At 35.1% G+C, this 18459-nt stretch overlaps 1 non-coding gene across 1 annotated transcript; it reads left to right on the forward strand.

The window, feature by feature from the left end:
* Window positions 1-6994: 6994 nt before the first annotated feature.
* On the forward strand, window positions 6995-7099 carry LOC112441027 (U6 spliceosomal RNA). Its single transcript, XR_003029010.1, has one exon. It is a non-coding gene; the product is annotated as a U6 spliceosomal RNA (small nuclear RNA).
* Window positions 7100-18459: the final 11360 nt, after the last annotated feature.

The following is an 18459-nucleotide window of genomic DNA, read 5'->3' on the forward strand; positions in this document are numbered from 1 at the left end:
AAGGTCACCTAGATTTTCTCTTATGTTATCTTCTAGAAGTTTTAGTTTTGCACTTTACATTTAGGTATATAATCTGTTTTGAATTATGAGTTGTGAAATGTGTGAAGTCAGTGTCTATATATATTGTTTTAACATGTGGATGGCCAGTTGTTCCAGGAGCAATTGTTGAGAAGACTAGCCTTTCTCCGTTGAATCTCCTTTGCTCCTTTGTCAAAGATCAGGTGAGTATATTTGTATAGATCTATTTCTGGGCTCCCTATTATGTTCCATTGATCAATTTGTCTATTCTTTTACCAATACTACACTTTCTTGATTACTATACGTTTATGCTAAGCCTTGAAGTCAAGTAGTGTTAATTCTTCCAGTTTATTCTGCCTTATCAGTATTGTGTTGGCTATTTTGGGTCTCTTGGCTGTCCATATAAATTTGAATTTGTTGATATCCACAAAATAGCTTGCTGGGCTTTTTATTTGAATTACATTGAATCTATAAAGTTGGGAAAACCAAACATCTTCTGTAAATAGCTAGCCAGTTATCCCAGCACCATTTATTGAATAGAGAGTTCTTTCCCCGTTGCTTATTTTTGTCAACTTTGTCAAAGATCAGATGATTGTGGGGGTGCAGCATTATTTCTGGATTGTCTGTTCTGTTCCATTGGCCTATGTGTCTGTTTTTATACCAGTACCATGCTGTTTTGGTTGCTGTAGCCTTGTAGTAGAGTTTGAAGTTGGGTAGCATGATGCCTCCAGCTTTGTTTGTTTGTTTGTTTTCTGTTTTTTTTTTTTTTTTTTGCCTAGGATTGCTTTGGCTATTTGGGCTCATTTTTGGTTCCATATGGATTTTAAAATAGTTTGTGCTAATTCTGTGAAGAATGTCATTGGTAGATTGACAAGGATAGCATTGAATCTGTAAATTGCTTTGGGCAGTATGGCCATTTTAACAATATATTGATTCTTCTTATCCATGAGCATGGAATGTTTTTCCATTTGTTTGTGTCATTTCTGATTTATTTGAGCAGCATTTTGAAATTCTCCTTGTAGAGATCTTTCACCTCTCAGCTGTATTCCTAGGTATTTTATTCTTTTTTGTTGCTATTGTGAATGGGATTACATTACTGATTTGGTTTTTAGCTTGAATATTTTTGGTGTATAAGAATGCTACTGATTATTGTACATTGATTTTGTATCCTGAAACTTTGAAGTTGTTTATTAGCTTACGGAGCTTTTGGGCAGAGACTATGGGAATTTTTAGGTATAGAATCATGTTGTCTGCAAACAGGAATAGTTTGATTTCCTCTTTTCCTAGCTGGATGCCTTTTATTTCTTTATCTTGCATGATTACTCTAGCCAGGACTTCCAGTACTATGTTGAATAGGAGTGGTGAGAGAGGGCATCCTTGTCTTGTTCTGGTTTGCAAGGGGAATGCTTCCAGCTTTTGCCCATTCAGTGTGATGTTGGCTGTGGGTTTGTAATAGATGGCTCTTATTCTTTTGAAGTATGTTCCTTCAATGCCTAGTTTGTTGAGGGTTTTTAACATGAAAATGTTAGCAGAAAGGGGTCCTGATCCAGACTCCAAGAGATGGTTCTTGGATTTCATGCAAGAAAGAATTCCGGGCAAGTCTATAGAGTAAAGTGAAACAAGTTTATTAAGAAAGTAAAGAAACAAAGAATGGCTACTCCACAGGCAGAGCAGTGCTTGAGCTGCTCAACTAAGGATACTTATTGTTACTTCTTGATTATATGCTAAACAAGGGGTGGATTATTTATGAGTTTTCTGGGAAAGGGGTGGGCAATTCCAGGAACTGAGGATTCCTTTCCTTTTTAGACAATCTAGAGTAACTTCCTGATGTTGCCATTGCATTTGTAAACTGTCATTGCACTAGTGGGAGTGTCTTTTAGCATGCTAATGCATTATAATTAGCATATAATGAGCGGTGAGGACTTCCAGAGGTCACTCTCATCACTATCTTTGTTTTGGTGGGTTTTAGCTAGCTTCTTTACTGCAACTGTTTTATCAGCAAGGACTTAATGACCTTTATGTTGTGTCGACCTCCTATCTCTTCCTGTGACTTAGAATGCCTAACCTCCTGGGAATGCAACCCTGTAGGTTTCAGCCTTATTTTACCCAGCCCCTATTCAAGATGGAGTCAATCTGGTTTGAATGCCTCTGACAAAGGGATGTTGAATTTTATCAAAAGCCTATTCTGCATCTATTGAGATAATCATGTGGATTTTGCTTTTAGTTCTATTTATTTGATGAATCACATTTATTGATTTGCATGTGTTGTACCAATCTTGGATCACAGTGATAAAGCTGGTGGATTAGCTTTTGATGTGCTGCTGGTTTTGGTTTGCTAGTATTTTGTTGAGGATTTTTGTGTCTATGTTCATCAAGGATATTGGCCTGAAGTTTTCTGTTTTTTGTTGTGTCTCTGCTAGGTTTTAGTATCAGGATGATGCTGGCATCATAGAATGAGTTAGGGAGGGGTTCCTCTTCAATTTTTGGGAATAGTTTCAATAGGAATGGTACCAGATCTTCTTTATACATCTGCTAGAATCCAGCTATGAATCCATCTGGTCCTAGACATTTTTTTTGGTTGGCAGGCTTTTTATACTGATTCAATTTTGGAACTCATTATTGGTCTGTTCAGGGATTCAGTTTCTTCCTAGTTCTGTCTTGGGAGGTTGTATGCATCCAGGAATTTATCAGTTTCTTCTAGGTTTTCTAGTTTGTGTGCATAGAGTTGTTCGTAGGCGTCTCTGAAGGTTTTTGTATTTCTGTGGGGTCAGTGGTAATGTCCCCTTCATCATTTCCGATTGTGTTTATTTGGATCTTCTCTCTTTTTTCTTTATTAGTCTAGATAGCAGTCTATCTATCTTATTATTTTTTTCAAAAAGTCAACTCTTGAATTTGTTGATCTTTTGTAAGGTTTTTCGCATCTCAGTTTCCTTCAGTTCAGCTCTGATTTTGGTTGTTTCTTGTCTTCTGCTAGCTTTGGGGTTTGTTTGCTCTTGTTTCTCTAGTTCTTCTAATTTTGATGTTAGGTAGTTAATTTGAGCTCTTTCTAACTTTTTGATGTGGGTGTTTAGTGCTATAAACTTCCCTCTTAACACTGCCTTAGCTGTGTCTCAGAGATTCTTGTATGTTGTATCTTTGTTCTTATTTGTTTCAAAGAATTTCTTTATTTCTGCTTTAATTTCATCACTTGCCCCAAAGTCATTCAGGAGCAGATTGTTTAATTTCTTCTCTTTTTCTTTCTTTCCTTTTTTTTCTTTTTTTAGCAAGAGGTTTCAGTTTTTACTTGTTTAAAGAGTGTAGGTGGTAGTTTTAACAAAAGACTTTTGGTAAAAGCAGCTAGCAATAAGATCATGGCTATCAAAGCAATTTCTTTCAGAGAAAATGGCCATTCCTTTAAGTGCGACATATTTTTGGAAGTTTCTTAGAACAGTCTTAAGATTGTTTAATTTCTATGTAACTGTGTGGTTTTGAGTGATTATTTCAGTATTGATTTCTATTTTTATTGTGCTGTGGTCCAAGAGTGTGGTTGGTATAAGTTAGTATTGTGTTATTAATTTCACATTTCAATTGTTCACTGCTGGTATATAGGAAAGCAATTGACTTTTGTAAATTAACATTGTATCCTGTAACCTTGCTGTAATCACTTATTAGTTCTAGCATTTTTTGGTCAATTATTTGAGATTTTATACATAGATAAATATGTTATCTGTAAGCAAAGAAAACTTTATTACTTCCTTCTCAATGTGTATATTTTTTTCTTTTCTTTCTTTGACCTACTGAATTACCTAGGATTTTCAATATAATATTGAACAGAAGTGGTGAGAGGGAACAATTTTGCTTCATTCCTAATTTTAGTGAAAAGCATCTACTTTACCATCATTAAGTATGATGTCAGCTATGGTATTTGTAGATGTTCTTTATCAAGTTGAGAAGTTCCCTTCTATCCTAGTTTGCTGAGAGTTTTTATCATGAATAGGTATTGGATTTTGTCAGATGTTTTTTCTGCATCTATTGATAGGACTATATAATTTTTCTTTTTTAGCCTGTTGATTTGATGGATATAACAGTAATTGATTTTCAAATACTGAATCAACCTTGCATAGTTTGTATAAATCCCACTTGGTCACGGTACCTTTAAATCAATTATAGCGATTTTTAGTGGTTATTTCTTCAAATACTGCCTCTCCAGCATTTTTTTTTCCTACTAGAACTCTGATTAGACAGGTGTTGAAATTCCCAGTCTTTCTTCTATGTATTTTACATCCTTTTCATTATTCTCATCCCTTCGACTTTCAATGCTGCATTCAGGAAATGTTTCCAGATCTATCTTTCACTTACTTTTTCATGTGTTTTTAATACTTAGTTTAGTCCAGTTCCTGAGTTTTAATTTTCAATTACTATGTTTTTGTTTTTTGGAAATTCTACCTGGTACTTTGTTAACTTCTCTGGCCAGTTTTGATAGACTCTTGGAATTTTACCTGAGGGAAATTTGCAATTTTTAACATAGATGATTAGAAAAGATAGATTCAAACAAAAAGCACTAGTGCCACTGGGCTGAGGAGACAAACAAATAGAAATTGAGAGACAAAATATCAGAGCAGAGAAAATCAAGGCAAGTATATCCAAAACTTGCATGTCATCTTCCCTCAAGACATTTGCCAGTTGCTAAGCTTTACATGCACAAGATGAAAGTTCAAGAAATCCAGATAAAGAAGCATCTTTGAGGCTAAAGAGCTGAACAGGGATTTCAGTAGCTAGGGACACAGAGGTTCAAGTTAAAAAGATTGGCAAAGGTGGAAAAACTATATAAATACCACAGACTTTTAGAAGATACCACAGAAAGCCATATCCTAGGAGTAAGGGCAAAAAACAAAACAAAACAAAAACCTGAATCATCTTTTACAAGCCTAAAACCAGGCCTATATAGAATTAAGATAATCTGTCCCATCTGTCAGAAGAAAACTGACTTAGGAAGGAGAAAACATTATTTAAACCTTTTACAGTTTTAATACACAAGGTCTGGCATTCAGTAAAAATTATGAGGCATGCTATAAGAAGGACCACATAACGAAAAAACAAATTTAAAACAGATGGTAGAAATATCCTCACAGTGATTCAGATATTGAAGTTAGCAGACAGAGACTTTAAAATAATAATGATCCATGTTTAATTGCTGATCAAAAATAAAAAAGAGAAAAAATGTTTCTAAAAACAATGATTAAGATAGTCAGTAGAATAAAGGGAAAGACGGAATTTCAGCTGACACTTGGAATCTACTTAAAAGGTCAAATGGAAGTTTTAGAATTGAAAATAATCTATAACTAAAATTAAGAAATAAGTTGATGTGTTTAATAGCAGATTTGACATATCAAAACAGGATATTTTTACTGGAAGACATATGACTAGAAATTATCAAGATTAAAGCACAGAGAAAAAAGGATGGAAAATACATAACAAAGTTAAGAATATATAGAACATGGTGACATCTTCTGACTTGTGTATAAATCACAGAATAGGAGGAGAGAGAATAGGATAGTAGCAGTATTTCAGAATATGTTGGCTGAGAATATTTTTCTACTGCTGAAATATATCAAACCACAGATTTGAAAATCTCTCTAAGAACCATAGGTAAGATAAATACAATCACACTTGGGATCAGCATAGTCAAAGACAAGCAAATTATAAAAGCAACCTGAGAAAAATGAGATGTTTCTTTCAAATGGGCAGTTGAGTGAGGGAAGCCAGATAAATGACTTTTCAATAGGATCAACGGAAGTCAGAAAACAATAGAGCAATGTCTTTAAGTTGTTGGAACAAACTATCCATAAAGCTAGAATTCTACAACTGGCAAAAAAATTCTTCACAATTAAAAAAATTAAAAAGCAAAATAACGATATTTTCAGGCAAAGAAGTTGAAAGAATATATTGCCAGCAGATTTTCACTAAGGGAAATATTAAAGGGAGTTGTTCAAAGAGAAAAGAAATGGTCCCAGGTGGAAGTACAGAATAGAAAAAGAAATAAAGAGTGCTGTGAAGAGTAAATATGTAGGTATATTAGAGTGAATATTGACTTTATCAAATGACAAAAATAATGCCTTGGGCTTAAAGTATTTATAAAATGAAATCTATGACAACAGTAGGACAAACTGGGGGGGGTAAATGGATTTAAAATTTGTAAAGCTCTTTCATTGTTTGTGAAGAGATAAAATTACTAATTTCATAGGGGCTCTAACAGGTCAAGAATATATAATGTAAATACTAGGACTGCATAATAAACTAATAAGCGGAAATAAAATAAAAATACTTGAGTCATCCAAAAGAAGAAAATAATTAGTAAATTAACTAGTAAACTTTAAGATATGTCAGAGAAAAACATCAGAAGAATAAGATACCAAGAGAAAAAAGAAAATATTTAGAAAAGTTTAAAAGGCTAGGGAATAAAATGAAAAGGCATTGCATATTGTATAACATGTTTGTATTGGAGTCCCAGAAAAGGAGGAGCAAGAGAATGGTACAGAAATAATGTTTGAAGACATAATGGCTGAGATTTTCCCAAAACTGAAAAGTGATCTCCAGGCTCAGAGATTTCCACAGTGATTTTCGCCTCCTGGTATTCTCTCCTCCTATATAGTTTTCTCCCACATTGCAGAGGGCTAATCTGTATAACCAATAAAAGAGTGCAGAAAGGATGGAGTGTGCTTTCCAAGGCCAGGCATAAAGGATATTTCACTTTCCATCTTGCTCTCTCAGATCACTTTCTCAGAGAAGCTAACTTTCATGTCATGAAGACATTCAGGTAGCCCAGTGGAGAGATCCATGTGGCAGGAATTGAGGCCTATTGCCAAAAAACAGTACTAACTTGGCAGCCAATTGAGTAAGCTAAGTTGGAAGCAGATCTTCCAGGCCCAGTCAAACTTTCAGATAACTGCATACTTAGCTGTCTTCTGGTATTCAACCTTAAGAGAGACCCTGAGCCACGCTCACTTCGGCAGCACATATACTAAAACTTGGAACGATACAGAGATTAGCATGGCCCCTGTGCAAGGATGACACGCAAATTCGTGAAGCGTTCCATATTTTTTGTATGTGCTATTCAGTTGTGAACTGGTGGGCCGTATGTAACAGCTGACCAACATGTGAAGATATTGATACTTGATAGCCTCTTAAGGAAAATTTGCTTCCAAATTTTAAGCTGGAAAGTCACTGGAATAACTTTTAAAAAGAATTACAATACATGCATGGCTTTTTAAAATTTCATTACGTATTTTAAGAATTGTGTACAAATTGAAATGTCTGTACTGATTCTCAACCAATAAAATCTCAATTATGAAAATTAAAAAAAAAAGAGAGACCCTGAGTCACAGCCATAATCATTAAGCCACTCCCAGGTTTTTCACCCTAAATAAACTGTAGGAGATAGTAACTGTTGATTGTCTTATGCCACTAAGTCTGGGCTAATTTGCATGCAGTGGCAAATAACAAATACAGATTTTTGAGGCCTGGAGTTGGAGTGCTGCTGTAACAGAAACCTAAAATGTAATGGCTTTGGAACTAGGCAATATATGGAACATAAAATGGTGAAAACCTTGAAGAGCCTTTAGGTGTTTGTTAGTAGAAACCTGATGGCATTTTAGGAAACTGCAGGTGAGGACTTAAAATGAAAGGGAGGTAAATTTTGCTGAATATTGGAGGAAAGGAAATCTTCCTTATGTAAAAACAAAGTTTAGCAAAACTAGTACCTGCAGTAACATGGAAAGTAGCAAACATACCAGATGAGCTACGTGATCTAGCTAAAAAGAATTTTCAGGCAAAATATTGTGTGCCTCCTTGATTCTTCATTTTGCTTATAGTAAAATGTGAAAGGCGAGAATAAGCAAAAAATAGAACTGTTTTTAAAAAGTTGAGTGAGAGAAGCCAGAAATCACTGGATTTGAACATTCTCAGCCTCTCCAAATGACACAGAATGCTGAAATTAACAAATGGCTTCCAGACAAAAGTCAAATTTAAGGCACTTTGAGAAAAACCTGGTCTAACAGATGAAGCTGAGAGTGTGCCTGTAAAATCCTTTTAAAGATCTCAGAAGGGTCCAAGGTGATGCTTTAGATACTTTTAATCAGAGAATAAAGGTTATGTGACTCTTAGGTGTGCTGTACCCAGCAGCATCAGTGGAAGCCCAGTGTAGAAAAGGGATCACTTCAATGAGATTTGTGGGTGTGGCTTTTGCTTAGTAGAGTAAATCCAAGAACTTTCACAGAATACCCACAAAGTTTTAAAGATACTTATATTGGTGGAAACACCACTAGCTTGGACTTAATGGGTCAGAAATAGCAAAAAGGAAAATAAGTCCTTGGATTTGGAAACATTTAGAGGCATGAAATAGGCCAAGAAAATCATGCAACCAAAACCAATGATAGTGTTTCATGAAAAAGGAAGAATAACTCAAAGAAAAGAATCAAGAGCCCAGATGGTAGAGCCAAGAGATATGGAGAATTGTTCCTGTGCAGGATTAGCAGTGAATTCCGATCAAGGACTTTAAAAATTTGTCCAGGTGAATTTCAGATTTGCTGTGGACTTCCCCCATCCTTTTAAACAGGAGCATCTATAGCAGTTATCCTTTGCCTGTGCCACCATACTGTTTGACATGGGAGACACTAATAACTTGTCACTTTAGTTCATATGACTTCAGATTGAAAGGAACCATACTTGAGCTTTTATGAAAGAACTACACCCAAGAAGACTTACCCATATCTGGACCCGATATAAACTTTTGTACTTTGAGCTCGTGCTGTAATGGATTAAAACTTTTGAGGGTGACTATTTTTTCATATGAGAGGGACATGAATAATTGGGTTAGAGAAGGTGGAATGTGGTAGCTACCCACCAAGATGACCTCCAGTGATTTTTGTTTCTTGGTATTAAACTCTTTGGTAGTCCCCTCTCATTCCGAATACAGCTGGCCTCTGTAACTCATACTTCTGAGACAATATAATAAAAGACAATGTGGCTTCCATCTTGTGTTCTTTTAGATCACTTGCTTTGGTAGAAATCAACTGCCATGCTAGGAGTATACTCAACCAGCCCAACGGAGAAGTCCATGTGACATTGCATTGAGACCACCTGCTAATAGTCAGCCCTGAATCAGACACCCTGGAAGTGGATCTTCAACCTTAGTCAAGCCTTTAAATGACTGCAGTCTTAGCAAGCATCTTGACTGCTATCTCATGTGAGACTCTGTGTCAGAAACACCTAGCTAAGCTGCTTCTAGGTCCCTCCAATATAAACGCTATGAGATAATAAATGTATTTTTATTTTTTTAAGAGATGGAGTATATGTTGCCCAGGCTGGCCTTGAACTCCTAGGCTCAGCGATCTTCCTGCCCCAGCCTCCTGAGCAGCTGGGACTACAGGCATACATCACAGTGCCCAGCTTGATAATAAATGTTTATTGGTTTTACCTGCTAAGCTTTGAAGGTAATTTTTAAATGCAGCTATAGATAGCTAATAACATAATTTTTTTCCAAAACCGAGGGGGTTTTTCTCTGAAAAACTACATGAAGGATAAATATATGAAATGACATAAGAACCAAACTTCTAAAATCAAAGACAGGGAAATTTTTAAAAGCAAAATTCTGTTCATATAAAGATAAAAAACACATGTTATCTTCAACAGAACAAAAATTGAATAGATAGCTGTGACTCCTCAAGAGAAACAATGAAAGTCAGAGGCACCATAAAGTTATCTTCAATGTGGTACAAGAGAATAACTGCCAACCTAGAATTCCATAACAAACGAAACTATCTTTCAGTAATGAAGGTGAAATAAGTACATTTTCAAGAAAACACAAATAAAAAGCTTTATCACCAGCAAACCCACACTAAAAGATCAAGTGTTTCCCCCCTCACCCCCGCAAGCAGAAGAGAAAGGATCCCAGATGGAAGCTTGGAGTTGCAAGATATTAGGAAAGCATGTAGAAGTAAATCTGAATCAATTATGCAATTATGTCTATGTAAAGCAGTAATAACAATGTCTATTGGGGCTTATGATAGAGAGAAAATTAAAATTTATGAACGATAGCACATAAAGTAGGAAAGATGGGATTAAACTGAGTTAAAATGTTCTCTTCATTGACAAGAAAAAAGAAAAAGTACTGATGTACATTAGATATTAATAAGCCATGGGTAAATAATATAAACTATAATAAAGCACTTAAAGACAAGTAAAGAAGAGATTACTACAAAACTGATAAAAGGAATAATAAAACATCTAATCAATCCAAAAGAAGAAAAGAAAAGGAGAAAAATGATCATGGAAGAGGTAGAAAAAACAAAAAAATAGATAGTAGATTTAAGTTCACATATATCCCTACCTAATTATATTAAGTATAAATGATCTGTATTGTCCAGCTAGGAGCAAACCATTTTCTTAGGAAGAGAAACTATGATCTGCTGTTTGTAAGAGACAAACTGTAATGAAAGAAAAGCTTAAAGATAAAAGGTCATGTCATGTAAACACTAACTTAAAGAGACCTGGTATAGATATATATCACTCTCAGATAAAGTAAAATTCAAGAAAAAAATGTCTGACTAGAAATACAGCCCTATTTCATTAAGATAAAACTAATTTATCAGGAAGATATAATAATTTTAAAATTATATGTGCATAAATAACATTGTCTCAAAACACATAAAGCAAAATAACAGAACAACAAGGAAAAAGAGACACATCAACAATCATACTGGGAGTTTTAAAGATACTTCTCTCAGTAAGTGAAAAAATAAACAGACAAAAAATTTTTGAAAACCAATGAAGATATAGGAGTAAAAACAATGATTTAAATGCACCTAAGAGACATGCACAGAACACTATACCCATTACCATGGAATACACATTCTTTTCAAGAGCACATGAAATATTTATAAATATTGACCATATCCAAGGCTATAAAACAAATCTCAATACAGTTCAAAGAATTGAAATTGTGGAATACATGTTTCCTGATCACAAGGGAACTGAGTTTGAGATCAATACAAAAACAACACACAGAAGTAAACAGTAGAAGAGAAAAAGGAAATAAACACCATGTGTTTAGAAATTAAACCATACATATCAAAATAGCCCATGTCAAAAAGAAATCACGATGGAAATTTAAAAATAGTTTGAATTCAATGTTAATTAAAATACTGCAAATCAAAAACTGTAGGATATCGCTAAAGTAGTGTTGGAGGGAAATTTATAACTTTGCATGCGTAAGAAAGGAGAATGACTGAAATCAGTTAGAGATTCCTCTCAAGAAGCTAGGTACCAAGTAACAAATTAAACCAAAGGATATACAAAGAAGAAATAATATAAATAGCAGAAGTGAATAAAATAGAAAACAAATATTAAATATAGAAGATCAACTTACCCAAAAGCTTGGTTATTTACAATGACTTAAAGAAAAAAAAAGAAAAAGAAATATCTCTGGGATAATGATTTTGAAAGACAGAGAAATCACAAATAATATCAGCAATGCATAAGGGGATATCAAAATATATCCTACAGATGGGAAAATGATTAAATTGTATTGTCAGTAAATTTGCCATTTAAGAAAAACTGGACAAAATCTAGGAAAATATAACAATAAAATAGACACAAGAAGAAATAGCTGGTCCTAGGATACGAGGGTTTAAAAAAAAAAAAAAAAAAAGAGAAGAAACAGCCAGAATAAATGTACGCAAAATGTATTTGCAACTCAAGGATGTTACCGTTGACACACCATTGACACACACTTTGTTTTGAAGATTGCATTTTTTAAAAATCATCAAATATTACTTCATTTTTTACCTTTCATTTTAAATAAACTTTTATCCATTTTGGGGTAGTGCTTCAGTATTTTTAATGCGTTATTTTTAGTTATTGCTTTAAAAATTTTATTTGAGTGATAGGCATGTTTAAAAATGTGTTTTGCAATGCTGTTTTATATGTTTTCAAGTTATGTTTGAAATGTGCTTAATATTTAGCTTTTCTATTTTAAAAATTTTATTAATCTTGGAAATTTTAAAGAAAACACCCATCTTCACTAATATTTCAATACTATATGAAATAAGACACAACGCTTTCTATATTGTTATTTTGTCCTAGTTTTACAATCTCTAGTTTGCATGGTGTTGATTCTAGGAAAGGTGTTGAAAAAAAGTGTTCAAGTTTTGTAAATATTCCATTTATCTATTGTCAGCTTAAGTGCAGGAGTATATAAATTAGTTTAAGCTTACTGATTTTGTTGTTGAAATCTTCTATATCCTCACAAATTTTTTAATCTGCTTGCCCTATCAGTTTCTAAAAAAGGTGTATTAACATCTTCCTCTATGATTGTAGATGTCTCAATTTTTTTCTTTTGTTAGATTTTACTTTATAAATTCCAATCTTATATTGTTAATTATAAGTTGAGGATTATGATACCTTATTCATTAATAGCTCCTTTTATTATTACTATGCAGTGACTATTTTCAATCCTTATTAAAGCTTTTGTCTTTAAATGATATTTTGGACTCATACTAGTATTTTTAACCTATTGTAACTGAACCAGACCAATTGGGTTCAACTTTTATGTAACGAGGTTGTGAATTGCTTTTCAGTTGCTATGGACCTCCCAGGTTCAAAGTCATGTAACCTGAGCATGCGCAGATGAACCAAGTGTGCAACCACTGGTGGAACCTAAATGCTCAGACCAAGGAACAGGGACTAAATTAAGAAGCAGACACCACTGACATCATGACCCCCAGCAGCAACTCATTGCAAGATCCAATCGGATCACCTCTCATTATCCTATACTTAAAAAAACCCGACCCAGGCTGGGCGCTGGGGACTCATGCCTGTAATCTCAGCACTTTGGGAAGCCGCGGTGGGTGCATCGCTGGAACCCTGGAGTTCTAGACCAGCCTGGACAATGTGGCGAAACCCGGCTCTACAAAAAAATACAAAAATTAGCGGGGCGTGGTGGCATGCTCCTGTAATCCCAGCTACTTGGGAGTGTCACTTCAGCCTGGGCGACAGAGCGAGACCCCGTCTGAAAAACAACAACAAAACAAAAAACAAAACAAAACAAAACAAAAACCTGGCCCAACCCCCAGCTTGGGGAAACAGGTTTGAGTGTTTCCTCCTCCCGTCTACTTGCCAGTCCAGTCACAATAACCCTTTCACGTTGCAAAAACCTGGTGCTTCCGTGTTTGGCTTTGTGTTGCACAGGCAAACTAGCCCGGTTTGGTTTGGTAACGCCGTTTTCCATTAGTTTAATATTTTCTTGGTGTATCTACCTAACTTTTACTTTCAAACTTTATAGTTTTTTTATTGTCTCTTGTAAGCAACACAGTGATGGAATTTGTTTTTGAGATATATTCTGAGGATCTATCTGTCTCAATATGTAAGCTTACTGTGTTAAAATGATTGATGAACTTATGTTTATCATAATATTTACATTTACATTTTCTGTTTACCATCTTTTATCACTGTGTCTTTATTTTTTCCTTCCTTGGATTGGATTGAGAAACAAAATGTATTGCCTTTTGATTCCTCTCTTTGCTTAGAAGCTATAGAATACATTTCTGTTCTTTTAACAGGAACCCTTAATATTTGATGTACATAACTACATATACATTTTTCTAACAATGTCTGTAATTACTCAATTTTTATTTTATTATTTTATTTTATTTTTTGAGAGTGTCTCGCTCTGTTGCCCAGGCTGGAATACAGTGGCTTGATCTCGGCTCACTGCAACCTCTGCCTCCTGGGTTCAAGTGATTCTACCGCCTCAGCTTCCCAAGTAGCTGGGATTACAGGTGTGTGCCACCACGCCTGGCTAATTTTTGTATTTTCAGTAGAGACGGGGTTTCACCACATGGGCCAGGATGGTTGAACTCCTAACCTCAAGTAATCCACCCGCCTCGGCCTCCCTAACTGCTGGGATTACAGGTGTGAGCCAACATGTGATTACCCAATATTTCTATCTTTCTTCTGAATACCACATGACTTTTATCCACTGAGCATCAAGACCAACTCTAAACCTTGTAATTGTTGCATAGCATTTTAGCTTCAACTTTTCTCGAAGATTAGAAAATGTTTTCTTGAAGAATCCATTAATTGTCTCACATATTTTGTAAGTTTCAGAACTCAACATTTTTGCTATATTTTGTACTTTTCCTCTTGATTTACTTACCTTCTGGCTGAAGCTCATTATTTAATATTCCTTTGCAGAGAATATTTGGAGGTAAATTTGCTTACTCTTTAAATGTGATGGCAAATATCTTTAAAATTGCCCTTGTAACAATAGTTCAGCTAGGTATGATATCCTATATACAGTCATCTTCTCTCACCACTTAAAAAAATTATGATGTTGTCTTATAATATCTATGAGGTATTGAAAAATTCTGTTTTTAGTCTAATTCTTTTGTATTTAATCTGTCTTTTCTTGCTGGTGACTTAAAAAAGAATTCTCTTTACTTTTTTTATTTTTGTAATTTTACTATGGTGTATCCAGGTATGTTTTTATTTATCCTACCCAGTGCTTGTAGCACATTTTCAAATGGGGATTCTTTTCTTTTTATGTTTTTTGTTACAATTTATTCTTTTTTTAATTTTTAATTTTTGTGGGAACATAGTACATGTATATATTTTGATACAGGCATGCAATTCATAATTACATCATGGAAATTGGGGTGTCCATCTCCTCAAGCATTTTCCTTTGTGTTACAACCAATCCAATTATACTCTTTTAGTTATTTTAAAATGTACAGTTAAGTTATTATTGACTATAGTCCTCCTGTTGTGCTATCAAATACTAGGTCTTGTTCAGTCTTTCTCACAATTTTTTTTGTACCCATTAACTATCCCCACCTCCCTGCCATCCCTGCCGCCCACCCTAGAGGAATCTTGTGTTTTCTCCAATTCAGAAACATGCTTAGCCTTTATCTGTTCCAATACTGCTTTTCTTCGATTAACACACTTGCATGCACTCCTATAACAGGTGTATGTTGAAAACACTCAATCTATTCTCCATGTCTATTAAAAGCTCTTTCATGTGTTTCAATGTGTTTGTTTCTCCTTACTGCATTTCCTCAGGGCTATTTTCACATTGATTCTCTTTATTATAACCACTGTAGGCTTTATTCCATCTGTTAACTTATAATATTTCAATGGCTATATTTTTTTATTTCCAAGATTTCCAATTATAATTCTAATACATTCTGTTAAAATATCACTCTACTTGTGCTTCATTTCTGCCTGCTTATTAATTCATTGCTTGCTGTTTTTAATAACACCATTTTTTCATTTACCTTTTTGTAAGACAGTTTAGTTTCTTCTGGAGTGAACTTACATTCTGAAGTTTGATTTATTGGCTACTTTCATAGCATTAGATTACTTTATGGGGTTTGGAGTTAAATTTGCAGAGTCAATTTGAGTAGGAAGTTTATCCTTTCTTCCTTCCTTCCTTCCTCTCTCTCTCTCTTTCTTCCTCTCTTTCTCTTTCTTTCTTCTTTTCTTTTTTTTTTTTTGTGACAGAGTCTCACTCTGTTGCCCAGGTTGGAGTGCAGTGACGCCATCTCGGTTCACTGCAACCTCTGCCTCCAGGGTTCAAGCAATTCTCCGTCTCAGCCTCCTGAGTAGCTGGGATTACAGGCGCCCGCCACCAGGCCCGGCTAATTTTTTTGTATTTTTAGTAGAGACGAGGTTTCACCATCTTGGCTAGGCTTGTCTTGAACTCCTGACCTTGTGATCCGCCTGCCTCGGCCTCCCAAAGTGCTGGGATTACAGGCGTGAGCCACCCCGCCCGGGCATTCTTTCTTTCTCTCTCTCACTCTTGCTCTTGCTCTCTGCTCACTCTTCCTTATTTAATTATTTTTAAGTTGTCTTTCCTAGCCTACCCCAGTCCCTCAGGGTGAAACAAGATTTTATATTACAGATGACAGGCCTCTGTTCTAGAGTAAATTGAGGCTAACACAGTTCCCTGGAGAGCCAGTGGATAATTTTGTTTTGTTCCTGGTACTTCCTTTTTCTATTATTCTGAGATTTTCTTACACTTTCTCCTGACTTACACTTCCTATTATCTGATTTCTGAGTTTTACTCTTTCTTGATTTACTCCCTGAATTTTAGTGAAGCATTACCTTTTTGGGAAAAAGTGCAAGAAAGCTGTTTTAGTGCATTTCCCTTCCTAAAAATGTCTTGATTCTACTCTTATGTTTAATTGTTTAATTTGCCTTAGAATTTAAAGGTATTACTCCATTGTTTTCTAGTTATTTGTGTAATTGTTGAGAAATCTGATTTTATTTTTATTTACAATCTTTTGCATGTGACCTCTCTTTTCTCTCTGTAAGATTTTAGGCTGTTTATATCCTGATGTTCTAAAATCTATAGTGATGTATCTTAGCGTTGTCATTTTGGTGACATTCAGTGTGAAATTCAGTATGGAAAGTGATATCCTCCAGTTCTAGGGCATTTTATTGTATTTGTTTAATAATTTCTTCTCATTTCTCTTTATGGAAAAGAGGGGTTCCTATTACCTGGATGTTAGGTTTTACTTTTTTATGTTTTCTATTAGTTATAGTGAATAATGCTGCTATGAACACAGTATACAAATATCTCCTCAGGATTCTGTTGTTAATTCTTTTAGGTATATACTCAGAAGTGAAATTGCTAGATCATATGGTAATTCTATTTTTACTATTTGCATGAAATGTATTTTTCCATCTTTTCACATTCAACCTATTTGTGTCTTTGAATCTAAAGTGAGTCTCTTGTGGACAGCATTCAGTTGGATCATGTATTTTTATCTATTCTTCCAATTTCTGTCTTTTAATTAGAGAGTTTAATTTATTTATATTTAAAGTAATTACTGATAAGGAGGGACTTGTTATGTCATTTTGCTTTGTTTTCTATATGACTCATAACTTTCTTGTCTCTCATTTCCTGCCTTACAGTTTTCTTTTATCTTTAGTTGACTTTTTATAGTGAAATGTTTTAATTCCCTTCTCATTTCTTTTTGTGTATATTCTATAATTATTTTTATGGTTACCATGGGGATTATATTTAACATCTTAAAGTTATAACACTCTAATGTGAATTTATACCAGATTAACTTCCAATAGCATACAAAAAGTCTGCTCCTTTACAGCTCCATGTCCACCTCTTTTTATTATTGATGTCACAAAATTACATCTTTATATATTGTGCATCCGAAAACATAAACTAGTCACTGGTTTTTAAAATTCAGTAGTCTCTTACATTATGTAGAAAATGAAATATGGATTTACAAACCAAAGTTATAAGAATACTAGCTTTTAGACCAATAATTGTTTTTTAATTTATTAGTCTCTTAAATCACATAGAAAACAAAAAGTGGAGTTACGCTGGGCGCGGTGACTCACACCTATAATCCCAGCACTCTGGAGGCTGAGGCGGGCGGATCACAAGGTCAAGAGTTCGAGACCAGCCTGGCCAATATGGTGAAACTCCTTCTCTACTAAAAATACAAAAATTAGCCAGGTATGGTGGTGGGCACGTGTACTCCCAGCTACTTGGGAGGCTGAGGCAGGAGAATCACTTGAAGCCGGGAGGCAGAGGTTGCAGTGAGCAGAGATCACACCACTGTACTCCAGCCTGTGTGACAGAGCGAGACTCGGTCTTAAAAAAAAAAAAAAAGTCGAATTACAAGTCACTGTTGGCCTGGCGTGGTGGCTCATGGCTGTAATCCCAGTACTTTAGGAGGCTGAGGCGGGCAGGTAGCTTGAGCCCAGGAATTTGGGACCGGCCTGGGCAACATGGCGAAACTCCATCTCTACAAAAAATACAAAAAATTAGCCAGGCATGGTGGCACATGCCTGCGGTCCCAGCTACTCTGGAGACTGAGGTGGGAGGATCACCTGAGCCTGAGGTCAAGGTTGCAGTGAGCTGAGATCATGCCACTGCACTCCAGCCTGGGCCACAGAACGAGACCCTGGTCTTAAAAAACAAACCAACAAAAAACCAAGTTATTGTTACCATAAAACTAGCTTTAATAATTGCCCATATATTTATCTTCATTAAGAGCTTTATGTTTTCATATAACTTTGAGTTACTGTCTAGTGTCCTTTTATGTCAAACTGCAGGAACTCTCTTTAGCATTTCTTGCAGAGCAATTTTTGTTTTGTTTATTTCTTCCCTGTGATTGTGTCATACTTTCCTATATCTTTGTATGCCTTGTGATTTCTTTGTTGAAAGTTGGCCACTGGAATCTAATAATGTGGCAGCTGGTAGTCAAAGTCCTCCACATTCCCACAGGGTTTGCTGTTTTTTGTTGTTTGAGTTTTGGTTGTTGTAGGCTGTACTCATGCCAAGCCAAGGATCAACCTAAGGTGTAAACCTAGGGTCTCCTCAGGTGTTTTCTGAGCCTGTGTCTTTTCCTGGGCATGTGTGGTGACTTTCTTATTTCC

Source organism: Pan paniscus, chromosome 8 (genome assembly GCF_029289425.2).
Source record: "Pan paniscus chromosome 8, NHGRI_mPanPan1-v2.0_pri, whole genome shotgun sequence".
NCBI classification, from domain to species: domain Eukaryota; kingdom Metazoa; phylum Chordata; class Mammalia; order Primates; family Hominidae; genus Pan; species Pan paniscus.